Raw genomic sequence first — 16,472 nt, 5'->3', positions numbered from 1 at the left:
CCAGCAATGTCACCCCCAGGACCTGACTCCAGTGCCCAAAGAGGTTTCATGACCTCAGACGGGTAGTCAAGATCAGTGAATGCATCTTCAGAAGCCGTCTCCTACTGACAGCACCACTAGCCTCACACACTGCTCAGTGCACGAACCCCTGCCCCCATCACTCACCAGCAACAATCTCGACCAAACACGAGAAACACCTCTCATTCCTAGCTTCACCTCACCTCCTTGAAGCAGACACTGCTGGTCATTCTTGGCAGGGGTATGGCGGAGCCCTTGGCCAGTGGCGGGGCTGAAAGAATACAAGATGTTGGTATTGTCATACGTTATCCTCCTTCTCACATCCCACTTCCATCTCATCCCACAATCTCTTCTGATTTACAAGGTGCACATGGTGTAAGCATGCACCTCTTGCTGTACCTCCCTTCCCCTCACCACAACTCCACCCTTGTGCCTTCCTCATTTCAGAATTTTGACACCGAACCACATAAGGAGAAATTAGTGAAGATGACCAAAAGCTTGGTCAAGAGGTAGGTTTTAATCATAGAATCAACAACAACAACAACTTGTATTTATGTAGCACCTTTAACGTAGTGAAACATCCCAACGCGCTTCACAGGAGTATTATGAGATAAAAATTTGACACTGAGTTGCATAAGGAGAAATTAGGGCAGGTGACCAATAGCTTGGTCAAAGAGGTAGGTTTTAAGGAGCGTTTTGAAGGAGGAAAGAGAGGTAGAGAGGCGGACAGGTTTAGGCAGGGAATTCCAGAGCTTAGGGCCCAGGCAACAGAAGGCACGACCACCAATGATTGAGCAATTATAATCAGAGATGCTCAAGAGGGCCAGAATTAGAGGAGCACAGACATCTCAGGCGGTTGTGGGGCTGGAGGAGATTACAGAGATAGGGAGGGGTGAGGCAATGGAGGGATTTGAAAACAAAGATGAGAATTTTGAAATCGAGGCGTTACTTAACCAGGAGCCAATGTAGGTCAGCGAGCTCAGGGGTGATGGGTGAGCGGGACTTGGTGCGAGTTAGGAATCAAAGAATAGTACAGCACAGAAGGAGCCCATCGAGTCTGCACCGATTCTCCAGTTACTTCCACTCCCCTGGACTTTCTCCATATCCCCGCAATTTTTTTCTCCTTTATCCAATTCCCTTTTGAAGGCTACTATTGAATCTGTACCAGGCAGTGCATTTCAAATCCTAACCACTCGTTGCATTAAAAAGTTGTTCCTCGTGTCGCCAATCACCTTAAGTCTGTGCCCTCTTGTTATCGACCCCTTAGCCATTGGAAACAGTTTTTCTCTATTTACTCTGTCTAAATCCTGCATGATTTTTGCCTTCTCAGCTCTAAGGAGAACAACCTCAGCTTTTCCAGTCTATCCACGTAACTGTAATCCCTCATTTCTGGAATCATTCTAGTAAATCTCTTCTGTACCTTCTGCAAACCCTTCGCATCCTTCCTAAAGCCTAGAATTGTACACAATACTCCAGCTGGGGCCGAAGTAGTGTTTTATAAGGTTTAGCATAACTTCCTGGCTTTTGTATAAATTCGCCGATTTTGCGACCAGGTTTTTGGCGATATTTCACCATATTTGGCGAAAAAACAGTCGGCGGGTAATTCGGTGATGTTTGCGGCGGCACTTGCCATGTACCACTGGGGAGAGAAGCGCCACCCTGCAAGACCCAAAATAGTGTTTTTGCCAAAAATTTGGCTCTCTCCGCACCCGTATTCTGCGCTCAGAATACCGACAGGGTGAAACATGTCGTGCAGCCCTGCCAGCAGCTGTAAGTATGAGTACCTGCAAAAAAGGTAAGTTAAAGTTTTTATTTTTTAATTCTTTTTCAGCGATTCGATCGATAAGTGTCTTTTGAATGTTTGTGAATTTTTTTTCCTCAATTTTTTGGGCGGTGTGTTTTCCCTCTCCCAAGGCATCTCTTGCAGCGCTATCGGCCTCAGACTAAAGTTGCCGAGGATCGCGGTTTGCGCCACGAATCCTCGTGCAACACCGATTTTTACGTTGTGCAAATTAAAGGTTGAATTTCCAGCTTACTAGTGACAGCGAAGCGAAAACGGTAATTTTGGCGAAAAAAATACCGAAACGGAATTTCTATGCCTCCATTTATCAAGCCCTGGATCCCATATGCTTTAGAAACTGCTTTGTTAACCTGTGCACAAGCACCCCCAGGTCTCTCTGTTCTTGCATCTCCTTGAAAATGGTACCATTTAGTATGAACTGTCTCTCCTCCTTTTTCCTACCAAAATGTATTATCTCACACTTTTCTGTATTAAAATTCATCTGCCATGTGTCCACCCATTTCACCAGCCTGTCTATATCTTCTTGAAGTCTATTACTATCTTCCTCAATGCTTACTACACTTCCAAGTTTTGTGTGGTCTGCAAATTTCAAAATTGTGCCTCATACCCACCCCCATGTCCAAGTTACTGGGCTCAATTTTCCCCGGTCATTTGCGGCGTTTTTTTGGCACAAGCTGTTTTTTCTGGCGTATTTTTTTTTCCAAGTTTCCCGCTGTTATCTGCGCCAGCGTAACTGACATAGATACGATTTTTCTAGGCCAGTTCTTTTGACGTTCCCTCATGTCTGCGGCGGTTTTTTGAATTGTTCGCAGTTTGGCCAACATTTTTTTCTCTTAGGTCGGCGTATCTGGCCACTCCCGAAAACCTTCGGGTGAGTTAAGAAAACCAGCGCACATTCACAAATCTGCACTGAAAGATGCCATTATTTATAAATCGAAGATTTTGGAGGGAGTGAAGAACACTGTCAAAATCAATAATAAAGTTCAACCTTTTTTTAAACTTGTCAACGTAGAAGTGTAAATTTGTTGACTTTCACAAGTTCTTATTTTTTGCTCACTCACACACCACCACCGAATGCCTTGAAGCAGGGCTGAAGGGTCGTATAATCGGCCTCGCGCCCGGACACAGCGGCTCGGGGTTTGGCTACAAAACAAGCTGTGGGGGGGGGCGGGGGGGGGGGCGGAGGAGAGAGAGAGAGAGAGCAAGGTGCCGATCGTCTGGCTTGGAGCCCGGGGAGGGGGAGGGAGAGAGAGAAGAAAGACTGGGGGGGGCGGGGGGGGTGAGCAAAGAGGAGAGGAGAAGAGAGAGAAAGAGGTGCCGATCGTCTGGCTTGGAGTCCGGGGAGGGAGAGAGAGAAGTCACAAGACTCAAGGGTGGGTGGGAGGTGGGAAGAGAGAGAAGTCACAAAACCTTTGGGTGTGGTCCATCCATACAGACCTAGAGAGATACAAATGTGAACCTGTGCTGCCTGTTTTCCTGCCATTTTGAGCTTCTTTCCAAGGTTAAATTTAAATATGGGGGTAATACTGACAATGCCATACCTTGTGCAAGTCTTCTGCATCATGGTGCTACATAGGAGACAATTGATTTGACCATCACATCAGAAACATCAGAGCCCACCTCGGGTATATCGAGACAGGCGTTCGTACCTCCACCTGAGTGATGCAGACTGTGTCAGAAGGCTGCGTTTCTGCAAAGAAGTTATAAGTGAGATCTGTGAGTTAGTCAAAGCAGGCCTGCAAACTAGAAGCATCAGGAGAACTGCTTTGTCAGTTGAAGTGAAGGTTACAGCTGCACTTTCATTCTATGCCTCCAGATCGTTTCAAGCTACAACTGGGGATGTGTGCGCCATCTCTCAACATGCAATACATGTCCCCATTCGCCAGGTCACGGCTGCACTGTACACTTGTAGGAATGACTTCATAAAGTTCCCCATGACCGCCCAAGCAATCCATGATAGGGCTGTGAGCTTCTCCAGGATTGCTGGCTTCCCAAAGGTACAGAGCACCTTTGCAGGATTCCGAGATGTAAAGGAACGGAAAAGACTTCCACTCCATTAATGTGCAGCTCGTGTGTGACGACATTCATCATATCATGTCAGTCGATGCAAGATACCCTGGCAGCACCCATGATGCGTTCATCCTACACGACAGCATTATATCTGCCATGTTTCAGCAGCAGCCAGAAGGGCAGAGCTGGCTACTGGGAGACAAAGGGTATGGCCTCTCAACCTGGCTCATGACGCCTCTACGCGTAACCCGGACGGAAGCTGACCGTCAATACAACATGTCGCACATTGCGATGCGCAGCATCATTGAGGAGTCCATTGGCATATTGAACCAGCGTTTCTGCTGCCTGGACCATTCCGGAAGCTACTTGCAAAACTCCGCTGAGATTGTTAGTCAGTTCACTGTAGTGTGCTGCATGCTGCACAACTTAGCCATCATGATACAGCAGCACCTGGTAGTGGAAGACCCACCTGCGATGAGAGTGGCTGATGATAATGATGTGGAAGGTGCAGGTGATGAGCAGGAGGAGGGGGAGGAAGACGATGGGGATGAGGAAGCCATGCAAGTGCCTGAGGCCGGAGCACGACGGTGGAGGAGGGCGGGCCATCGTGCTCCTTTAACGATTGCTCGAGCCTTGAGTCAGCAGCTCATCCGCGAACTCTTTACTGATGCCTGAGGGCTCAGCGACAACTATTCCACATGGACATGTTTACTGTTTGGAGCTGTTCCGTAATGTTGTGTTGTGTTAATGGAACATGATTCTGTTTTAATGTAAAATATATTTTATTCAAAAGTTTACAATGTACTTAACTTAACTTTCATAAAATTATTCTTGTATCAAACTTGACTTTAAGATCACTCTTTAAGATCAGTTAAAAACTTTAAGATCGCATAAACTTGTAAATTTACATAACTTACAAAAAACTTTTAATTTGAGAACAGTTACAACAGTAACAATAACAACAACAACAACAACAGCAGCAAAGAAAGGCTGCACCCACCCATCTCTCCTTCCCCTTATTCTAAGACCGCCCGCTGCGCCTGGTCTTGGACAGTCCACCACCCCTGCCCGCAGGCGGTGGCACAGTGTTTCTGGGCTTGGTACCAAGCTTATTCTTTCTAACATCTCGGGTACTGTGCACCTGTTGAGGGTGGGGGATGTCAGCATCAGGTGGCAAGTTGGGGCTCGTCAGAGGCTGGTGCAGGGATTGGAGTGGGAGTGATTCTGTTAATGGGCACGGGGTCTGGGCGTGTTCCTTTATTGCAGCAGCTAACTCCAACATGCGGTCCCTCATGCACCCTGACAGTGTCTCAATGACATCCAACATTCCCTCCCTCATGGTCAGTGATGTGGTTTGCACTACCTCTGACATTCCCTCCCTCATGGCCACTATTCCCTCACTGATGGTCCCGGATATCATTCCCATTTCTCGCGTCATTGCTGTTACTTCTCCCGACAGTCCCGCTGCCTCATCACTCACCCCACTGATGGTGTCCAGGAGTGATCAAGTAAGGTCAATGCTCTCCGCACTCAATAACATCATCTGAACCACATCTGTTAGATCCTGCACCTCAGGAGAGTGTGGTCTAGCTCTCCTTCTCCTGCTCCCCATTGGTGTGGCTCACACCCCAACACTGGGACCCACAGCCTGGGAAGGTGGGGCCCTGGGTGTGCCTCGCTGCACCACATCACTGGGACCCGCAACCTCGGAAGGTGTGAAAATATGGAATGTCCCACCAACACTCAAACCATTAGTCACGGAAGGGGCTGTCACCTCCATGAGCATCACCATTGCCCAGTAATCTTGTGCAACTTGGTTCCAGCGTTTTTTCATTTCTTTTGGTGGAATTTTTATGTGACCTCTGCTGGTGTCCAGTCCTGCCATTTGGTCTCAATCACAGTAACTGGTGCCTCCACTTCTTTCTGTAAGAAATTCTTGGTCCCTGCACTGTGTTGAATCTTGTATTGCTCCAGCTGCGATTTTTCTAATGCTCTCATGCAGCACTTGTAACACACACAACTGGCTCTTTAAAAATGGCCAATTGCCAAATCCGAGCTGTACAACGAAAGAGCCCTGTCGAGGAGAGTACTGCAAGGTATCACCAGGACCGGAACCCCTGCTTATGGATGCCTATGCACTTCTCGATGATGCACCCGGTGGCACAATGAGCGTCATTATATGCATGCTCTGGCGCTGTCCTGGGGTTCCACAGAGGAGTGAGCAGCCAAGTGGACAGAGGCTATCCCTTGTCTTCAAGCAGCCAACCGCAATCCTGATTCGGGCCGGTGAAGATGGCGGGCACACTGGTCTGGTGCAGAATGAACGAATCATGGCTGCTGCCTCCCTTACCCGCTGCCTGTCTGCATGGTGCTGACGGTGATGCCTTCTCCTGCGTGCTGCCCTGCTTCTGACCAGGTGTACCAGGTGTCGCCCTCCCAACACTCCTCCCATCCTCAGGGTGACCCTGCCAAGCAGGTCTCTGCAGCCCACAGGTCTCCACTAACGAGTCAGACCTGAAAGTTGTACAAAAATACAGGGGTATGTGCAAACCTCTGAGCAGCACACAACAGGTTTAATGGAGCCAAAACAATTAATAAAACTATATGAAAAGATGAATACTGTGCATGCTGGAAAATAAAATAAAAACACTAATCATTAATAAAACTATATCAAAAGATAAATACTGTGGATGCATGCTGGAAAATGAAATAAAAACAATAACGTGTAAAACTTTTTACCTACCAAAGGGCCCCAGCGGCGTCGCGTTCGAGCATCGCATCGAAAACCTCGCAGGGGCACTGCCGGGAAAAGTCCTCCCTTTTCCTTGATGAATTTTGCCCTTTCCAGTGGCCCGCACGCTGCTTCCCTCTCTGCTGGAAATCTTCCTTTATAGCGGCTTCACCGCGTCGTTTCCGGTGGAAGTAAACATCGCTCAAAACCTCTCTGAGCTGAATATGGCTCGGGGAGGGAAAAGTACCCGACCACGGTGGCCCATCGATTTTTTTCGATCGACCGCCCAAACTCCATGGTAGCCGTCCCTTCGGGGACGGTGAATTTCAGACCCGATGTTTCCACTGGTGGCCTGTGAAGGGCGATGTATATGAGTTTCCTGGGTCTGCTCATTTGCGTACCGTTGGTAAAACCTGTGCGTCAGTTCTTGGCAACAGCTATGCCGTAGAAATCTTGTCCTAATTTACCCATAGTGCATTACAAGCAAAGTTTCCAGATTCTCCGGATAAATTTAACCAAACCCGCTGGGTGGGAAACACACAGGTCCAGATTCTCAAATTGGGCGGCACGTAAAACCAGCGTTGCACCCAATCCCGTCAATTTCCTGATGGGCAGGTTAGGCTAAAGTATCTGAATCTTTGGAAAAAGAATCTATTATCTTGTCTGAGGAGAAGGAAGATGAGTCAACTGGTTTGGACAAGAGGAAATGAATAACAGTATAACATCTTTACAAAGAGCAGACATGTAGCTTGGATACAATTTGCCGAGTGGGTTGTCTAAATAGTCAGCCTGCTGACAACACTGGTCATTAGTTATCCGCCATCCCCTATGTAGTCCAGGGATTGGACCAATTCTAGCTCCATGGAGTCCTCCAATGGGCAGCTGATAACATCAATGCCACCATAGTTGATCTGTCACTTTATTTTGAGCCTGACCATAAAAAGTCTCCATACACCATTCAGGTTCTTGTACATATCTATCTAATACTGTTTAGAATGTTAATTTAATGCATAATTAAGCTATTACCCTTATCTTTCACTTTGTATAGCTATTGAAAACTTGTAGAATGAAACACTGCTTTTCATCGCTTCTTCAAATAGCACCTTTCCCTTTGATTTCGGTGACCAGTCACCATTTTATATTAAAAAGTGAACAGGTTGCAAGGTGACCTTGTGTACTGTACTTTTAGCTTCTGGATTGTTCTGGCATATCTGCTAGTCTTTCATCCTCTTGATCCTGATTTTTGTTTGACACAGAAGACAGGTTCACTTGACCAATTAATTTGCTAAAATGATGATATGAGATTCAACTGATCTTATTTTTAGATTGTCCCTTTAACTCCACTGTATCATAAAATTAAATCCGTACTACAATTTTAAAATTAGGAGAAAATGTTTGATAAAATGCAAAACCACCATTGAGGTGTCATTTGTTATTGTGTTTGTCAGTGTAGAAACAGTGCTGTAGAAATAATGTTCTATTGTAGTTGTGAAAGAATCTAATTACTATATTTAATTTTTTTGTTTTCAAGGCTAACATACGATGCCATTTCCATTATTCTTCTGTGAGCATTTGTACTATCTAACAGATTGATGTGTTCTTGTGGCTATTATGATTGTAATTGTATTTTTAACTGCGTTGTGTTTGAAGTAAATCTTTGTGTGACATTTAAAGAAATATATAAAGTTTTAAAAAAACCCTGTGGTAATAATATTATAAATTCTGAGCGTTTCTAGATGTGATTAATATATATTTAATATGTGTTTGATTTCCAGACTTTCTATCTAGTGTGATCTATTTTCAGTTCTACCATTAGAGGAATAAGCAAGGTTAGAGAAGGTGGGGCTGAAATTGCCCCTTTCTATAAGGCCCGTGGCTGCTGGCCACTGGTCGGTGCTGACTGGCTGCTGAGTTGCCGCCATTTTGAATATTGCCCTCCTTTACTTTTGGAGCTCTGCCCGTTTCCCGCTACATCGTGCACGCGCTGACCCCTTACTGACTGGTAGTGACCCCTTCCCGAAATTGCTCCGTGGGAAATCACCCCTTTCCGGAATTGCCCCGCGGGAGCGGTGCCGCCGCCGGTCACTGCCCTGTTGGCACTCTTTCTGTGGCTTAGTGGTGCAGCTGCCCTTAAAGGGGAGGTGGCACTGCCGGCGCGCCATGTTTTTTTTTTATCGACTGCCCCTCTTGGGCCATTGGCCCGGCTGAAACCCTCCCTGGTGGCCCAGTGTTTGCCATTAAAGCGGCTGCAGAATTCGCAGCGGCCCTCCCCTTTAACTGATGGGGAGGGACGTTGTGATACATCAGCGCGATGATGTCATCAGTGCGGCGCTGATGCCTTGCAGCGTCGGCCACTCCGCCCTGCCCCCACCTCCGCCCCACTAGTGACGGTTACTCCAACCCGACCGCATTTCCGCCGCGATAATGAGGCTACTTCCGCTCCGCTTCAAAAAAAAGCCCGGTGCTGAATTTCTTCCGATTGACCGCAACATGCATCAAAAACAGGAAGTGCGACTCGTTTTGGCTGGTGGCCAATTTCGGCCCCGGTGAATCTACACCAGGAATGAGGGGAAAAAATGGACTGCTGTCACAGCCCAAGTAATATCTTTCATAAACTCCTTAAGAAGGCTAAAATGAGTGCAAGCCTAGGTCTATGCAGGAAACACAATACTATACACAATGCTGATGTGGATGCTGGTTTTCATTTTATGACACAGATTGTAAATGCTGATAACTTGTTACCATTCATGAGCTAAAATCAGTAATTAAAACTGATATTGCATGTAGAAGCCATAGTCAGACTGAACAGACTGCACTACATGAGAAAACAGCAAAAAGACAGCAACATAAACTCCAACTTTGAGAAGCTCCCTGTCACTGGCAGAAGCTTGCATACTGATTTTGCATTTTGCAAGACACAATTTTGGGAAAGAAAATGAAACCATTCTCTAGGAGTGCACAGGTGTCATTAACATTAAATAATTTCTAAATTAAGATCCCATTGGAATATTTTATGATTTTTTACTTAATCCCTCCTCCCCCGCCACCATATATTTGACCCATATAATCTGTGTCACCAACCTCCACCTGCTTCACGATGACATGCAAGCCGTGATCTTGACCAACGGATCCACCACAGACATTATACATGTGCAGATCAAGGTCAAGCAAGGCTGTGTCATCACACCAATGCTCTTCTCGATCTTCCTTGCTGCAATACTCGATCTCCCCCTGGAGTGGAGCTAATCTACAGAACAAATGGGAAATTGTTCAACCTCCGTCGCCTCCAGTCCAGACCAAGATCATCCCATCCTCTGTCATTGAATTACAGTACACAGACGACGCTTGCATCTGTGCACACTCGGAGGTCGAACTCCAAACCATTGTCAACACCTTCACCGAAGCAATCGAGAGCATGGGCCTTACACTAAACATCCGTAAGACAAAGGTCCTCTACCAACCTGCCCCCGCCACACAGTACTGCTCCCCGATTCTCAAGATCCATGATGAGGCCTTGGACAACGTGGACCATTTTCCATACCTCGGGAGCCTACTGTCAACAAGGGCAGACGTCGATGACGAAGTCCAACACCGCCTTCAGTAGGCCAGTGCAGCCTTCGGTCACCTGAGGAAGAGAGTGTTTGAAGACCAGGATCTCAAACCCGGCACCAAGATCAATGTTTACAGAGCAGTAGTGATACCTGCCCTCCTATATGCTTCAGAGACATGGACTATGTACAGCAGGCATCTCAAAGCACTGGAGAAGTACCACCAATGCTCTCTCTGCAAGATCCTGCAAATCCATTGGCAGGATAGGCGCACCAATGTCAGTGTTCTCGCTCAGGCCAACATCCCCAGCATCAAAGCATTGACCACGCTCGATCAGCTTCAATGGATGGGCCACATCGTCCACATGCCTGATACTAGACTCCCAAAACAAGCGCTCTATTCAGAGCTCCGACACAGCAAGCAAGCCCCAGGTGGGCAGAAGAAATGCTTCAAGGACACCCTCAAAGCCTTCTTGAAGAAGTGCAACATCCCCACTGACACCTGGGAATCCCTGGCCCAAGACCACTCAAAGTGGAGGAGGAGCATCTGGGAAGGCGCCGAACATCTCAAGTCTCTTCGTCGGGAGCTCGTGGAAGCCAAGTGCAAACAGTGGAAGGAGCGCGCGACAACCCAAGCACGCATCCCTTCAACCACTGTCTACCCCACCTGTGACAGAGACTGTAGGTCCCACATTGGTCCCTTCAGTCACCTGAGAACTCATATTATTTTGGAAGCAAGTCATCCTCGATTCTGAGGGACTGCCTAAGAAAAGAAGGAGTCTCACCTCACCCCTTAGAGGAGATGGTGCAGGCCATATTGGCAGGGGCATGGCTGTGGCCTTGGGCAGTGGTGAGGTTGAAAGGATGCAAGATGCTGGTATTCTCATACGCTATCCTTCTTCTGGCATGAACCTCATGCTTTCCCGCCCTCCCGTCACCACAACTCCACCCTTGTGCCTTCCTCATTTCCCACAACCAAGAAATGCAGCCTGCCCAGCCAGTGGGTGACCAAGAAGAGGGAGAGGAGAGCTCATGGTGATATGGACTGGTATTCAACAGATATATTTTTAGCCCATTATATTAGTAGGACCCCACAAGTGTTTTATTTCACAGTGAAAAATTACACTTATTTGTAGGTATTGAATGACAGGTAATGTTGTGCAAAAAGCAAAGAATCAGGGAATTAGATATTTTGCTATTGATATTTTAGGCTGAGTTTCAAATGTTAGAAATGCTGGACTATAAATAAGGGAAAACACTTGCTAGATTAAATAGGAGATAACTATCACCTCTCTCAACGCCAAACAGTTAGGAAACACTTTTTTGGCTCAGTGAGCACTTTCAAGCTAATTTTATCTTGCTGCAATGCCATGCAAGTGCCACTAATTTTCAACACACAGCGGCAACTGCAAACTAAACTTGTCAGACTCAGTAAAGCTGGTGGCTGAGGAGATTTTTTTCTTCATTGGGTCTTAATAGCCACCAGTCTCAGTGAATCTGGCAACTTTACTTTGCTGTTGCCATCAGCAGTGCATGACCCGGACTAGAACGGTACTATCCCAAAATAAAAGCAGCTTAAAAGCATCTTTAGTTACCTTTGTGCTCTCCTGTTCTGGCCTGTACCTGTCAGTGAAGTTCTAATTACCTTCCTGACACGTTCATAGGTCTGTGAGATATATTCACATTGCTGATTGTGGAACCATGCTGTGCGCAAATTGGCTGCTGTGTTTCCTACATTACAACAGTGATTACCCTAAGAGGATGAGACTGGGGAATTAATAATGGGAAATAGGGAAATGACAGAGACTTTGAACAAATATTTTGTATTGATCTTCACGGTGGAAGACACTAAAAGCATCCTAATAATAGAGAATCAAGGGGCTATTGGGAGGGGGGAAATGTAAAACAATCACTATCACTAGAGAAAAAGTACTAGGCAAACTAATGGGACTAAAGGTGGAAGAGTCTCCTGGGCCTGATGGCCTGCAACCAAGGGTCTTAAAAGAAGTGGCTGCAGAGAGATAGTGGATGCATTGGTTGTAATCTACCAACATTCCCTGGATTCTGGAGAGGTCCCAGCGGATTGGAAAACCGCAAATGTAACGCCCTATTTAATGAAGAAGAGAGACAGTAAACAGGAAACTATAGACCAGTTAGCCCAACATCTGTCACCGGGAAAATACTGGAATCCATTATTAAGGAAGTAGTAGTGGGACATTTAGAAAATCATAACACAGTCAAGCAGAGTCAGCGCGGTTTTATGAAAGGGAAATCATGTTTGACAAATTTGCTGGAGTTCTTTGAGGATGTAATGAGCAGGGTGGATAAAGGGGAACCAGTAGATGTCATGTATTTGGATTTCCAGAAGGCATTCGATAAGGGGTCACATAAAAGGTTACTGCACAAGATAGAGCTCACGGGGTTGAAAGTAATATATAGAGGATTGGCTAACTAACAGAAAACAGAGTCAGGATAAATGGGTCATTTTCAGGTTGGCAAACTATAATTAGTGGGGTGCCACAGGGATCAGTGTTGGGGCCTCAACTATTTACAATCTATATTAATGACTTGGATAAAGGGACCGATTGTAATGTAGCCAAATCTGCTGATGATTCAAAGATATGTGGGAAAGCAAGTTGTGAGGAAGATGTAAAGATTCTGCAAAGGGATATAAATAGACTAAGTGGGCAAAAATTTGTCAGATGAAGTATAATATGGGAAAATGTGAGATTATCCACTTTGGTACGAAAAATAAAAAAGCAAATGATTATTTAAATGGGGAGAGATTACAAAATGCTGTGGTACAGAGGGATCTGGTGTTTTTTGTACATGAAACACAAAATGTTAAGATGCAGGTACAGCAATTAATTAGGAAGGCAAATGGAATGTTGACCTTTATTGCAAGGGGGATAAAGTAAAAAAGCAGAGAAGTTCTGCTACAACTGTACAGGGTATTGGTGAGGCCACACCTAGAGTACTGCATGCAGTTTTGGTCTTTGTATTTAAGGAGGGATATACTTGCATTGGACGCAATTCCGAGAAGGTTCACAAGTTGATTCCTGAGATGAAGGGGTTGTCTTATGAAGAAAGGTTGAGCAAGTTGGGCCTATATTCATTGGAGTTTAGAAGAATGAGAGGTGATCTTATTGAAACGTTTAAAGTTATGAGAGGGTTTGACAGGGTAGATGGAGAGAGGATGTTTCCCCTCATGGGGGAATCTAGAACTAGAGGGCATAGTTTCAGAATATGGGGTCGCACATTTAAAACGGAAATGAAGAGGAATTTCTTCTCTCAGAGGGTCGTGAATCGTTGGAATTCTCTACCCCGAAGAACTATGGAGGCTGGGTCATTGAATATATTTAAGATGGAGATAGACAGATTTTTGAACAAAAGCAAAATACTGTGGACGTTGGAATCTGAAATAAAAACAGAAAATGCTTGAACTCTCAACAGATCAGGCAGATGTGAAGAGAAAAACAGAGTTATCGTTTCAGGTCAATGACCCTTCGTCAGTTTTGTTCTTATGTTTAAGAAGTGCTTAATTGGCTGGAACGCGCTTTAGGATGTCTGGCGCTATATAACTGTCAGTCTTTCTTTACTTTCTTTCGACTGCATTGTTATTTTTACACTTGTCTATCTCGGGAGAGGTTCACTTCCGATGCTGAAGCTTGATACCTTCACTACTGCAGTAGTTGTGGATGATAAAGGCCATTTTTGCAATGATAAAACACGACTTTCTCATTTTTAGTGGCATTGGTTAGCAATTTTCCTATTGGTGCACTTGGATTACTGACTATCTTGTCCTATATAAGGGTGAAAAGGCTAATTTCCTGCTTGTTAAGATGTTCCACTGTGGTTTTTGGTCTGCAGTGGAGGCAACCAACCTGGAATCATTGAAGGAACAATTGGATGCTACAATGATGGAACTGTAGGGTGCTTCTGATTGATGACAAGATGGGTCTGCACAGAGTGGACTTAAACAGAGTGGTTTATTTGGGAAGAGCGGCATTTTGAAGAGCAGGGGAAAGGATTTGTTGCTTTTTGCCCATGCTATTTGTAGTGCTTTGTGTTACAGGTAGATATTTAATTTCATTGTCCATTTCTAAATCCAGATCAATTAAGAAATCAAGGAACTAAATTGTAAAATAAATTGTTTAAATACAAATTTAATTGCATTTAATTAAATAGAACAAGGTCATATAGGGATGGCAGTGCAGGTGGTGTGCTGCAACTGCAGCATGTGGGAGTTTGTGATCTTGGACAACCACGTTTACAGTAAGTAGTTGCATCTTGAGGAATGTCAGCTCAGAGTTGTTGAGCAGGAGTCTGAGGTGCAGACATTGTGGGGCATCAGGGAGGAGTTAAGTTACATTGACACTTTGATCCAGGAGGCATGTTACACCCCTTAGGTCAGGTAGTGGTGCAAGTCTGGTTAGTGGTCAGGGACAGGAGGGTGTGACTGCAACTCAGGCAGGCAAGGGGACCCCAGGTGCATTGTTGGAGGAGCCTTAGCCTTTGCCTTTATCCAACAGATATGAGATTTTTGCTGCCTGTGTGGATGAGGGGAAAGCCTGTAGGATGGATGAGCAGGCTGACCATGGTGGCATGGTGCAGGAGGCTATTCAAGAGGGGGGAGTGAAAGGGAATGTAGTTGTGATAGGGGGCAGTATTGTCAGAGGGATAGATACAGTTCTCTGCAGCCACAACCGGGAGTTCTGAAGGGTGTGTTCAGCGCCATGCTCAGCACCACCGCTAAAACGGACCGGAAGATCATGACGGGGCACAGGAGACCCGAATGCTGCCTTTCACGGCACTCCAGGGGTGAAACCCGGAGTGCAAAGGACCATAAAATTCAGCCCATTGTTTTTGGTCCCTGTTGTAAATTCCGTTCTCTAGCCACTGACTCCATCCCTCTCCCCAGCTCTGGTCTGAGGCTGAACCAGACTATTTGCAAGCTTGGTGTCACATTTGACCCTGAAATGAGCTTTCAACCACATATCCGCAGCATAATTAAGACCGCCTATTTCCACTCCTGTAACATCACCCATCTCCGCTTTTGCCTCAGCTCGTCTTCTGCTGAAACCTTCATCCATGCCTTTGTTACCTCTAGACTTGACTATTCCAGTGCACTCCTGGCTGGTCTCTCATATTCTATCCTACGTAAACTAGAGGTGATCCAAAACTCGGTTGCCCGTGTCCTAACTCACCTCAAGTCCCATTCCCCCATCACCCCTGTCCTCGCTGACCTACATTGGCTTCCGGTTAAGCAACCCCTCGATTTCAAAATTCTCATCCTTGTTTTCAAATCCCTCCATGGTCTCACCCCTCCCTATCTCTGTAATCTCCTCCAGCCCCACAACCCCCCAAGATGTCTACGCTCCTCTAATTCTGCATTCCTGAGCATTCCTGATTATAATCGCTCAACCATTGGTGGCCGTGCCTTCTGTTGCCTAGGCACTAAGCTCTGGAACTCCGTGCCTATACCTCTCCGTCTCTCTACCTCTCTTTCCTCCTTCAAGACGCTCCTTAAAACATATCTCTTTGACAAAGCTTTTGGTCACCTGTGCTAATTTCGACTTATGCAGCTCGGTGTCAAATCTTTATCGCATAATACTCCTGTGAAGCACCTTGGGACGTTTCACTACGTTAAAGGCGCTATATTAATACACGTTGTTGTTGTTGTTGTTATGTTAGCTTTTATTACAAGAGGATTTGGGTATAAGAGTAAAGACATCTTACTGTAATTACATAGGGTCCTGGTGAGACCACACCTGGAGTATTGTGTACAGTTTTCGTCTCCTTACCTAAGAAAGGATATACTTGCCATAGAGTGCAACAAAGGTTCACCAGACTGATTCCTGGGATGGGGGGCTTGTCCTATGAGGAGAGATTGAGTAGACTAGGCCTTTATAGGCCTATATTCTCTAGAGTTTAGAAGAATGAGAGGTGATCTCATTGAAACATACATAATTCTTACAGGGCTTGACAGGGTAGATGCAGGGAGGATGTTTCCTCTGGCTGGGGAGCCTAGAACCAGGGGTCACAGTCTCAGAATAAGGGGTCGGCCATTTTGGACTGAGAAGAGGGGAAACTTCTTCACTCAGAAGGTGGTGAATCTTTGGAATTCTCTACCCCAGAGGGCTGTAGAGGCTCAGTCATTGAGTATTTTCAGACAGAGATCGATAGAGTTTTGGATATTAAGGGAATTGAGGGATATGGGGATAGTGCAGGAAAGCCATGATCTTATTGAATGGCGGAGCAGGCTCGAGGGGCTGAATGGCCTCTCCTGCTCCTAATTCTTATGTTCTTATGGGTTGAATGACCTTCTGCATCCTTAATTATCTCGTGACTCGGCAGCTAACTT

The sequence above is a fragment of the Pristiophorus japonicus genome, chromosome 8 (genome assembly GCF_044704955.1).
Source record: "Pristiophorus japonicus isolate sPriJap1 chromosome 8, sPriJap1.hap1, whole genome shotgun sequence".
In the NCBI taxonomy this organism is placed as follows: domain Eukaryota; kingdom Metazoa; phylum Chordata; class Chondrichthyes; family Pristiophoridae; genus Pristiophorus; species Pristiophorus japonicus.
The sequence above is the reverse complement of the archived record's forward strand: the minus strand, read 5'-3'. Positions refer to the sequence as shown.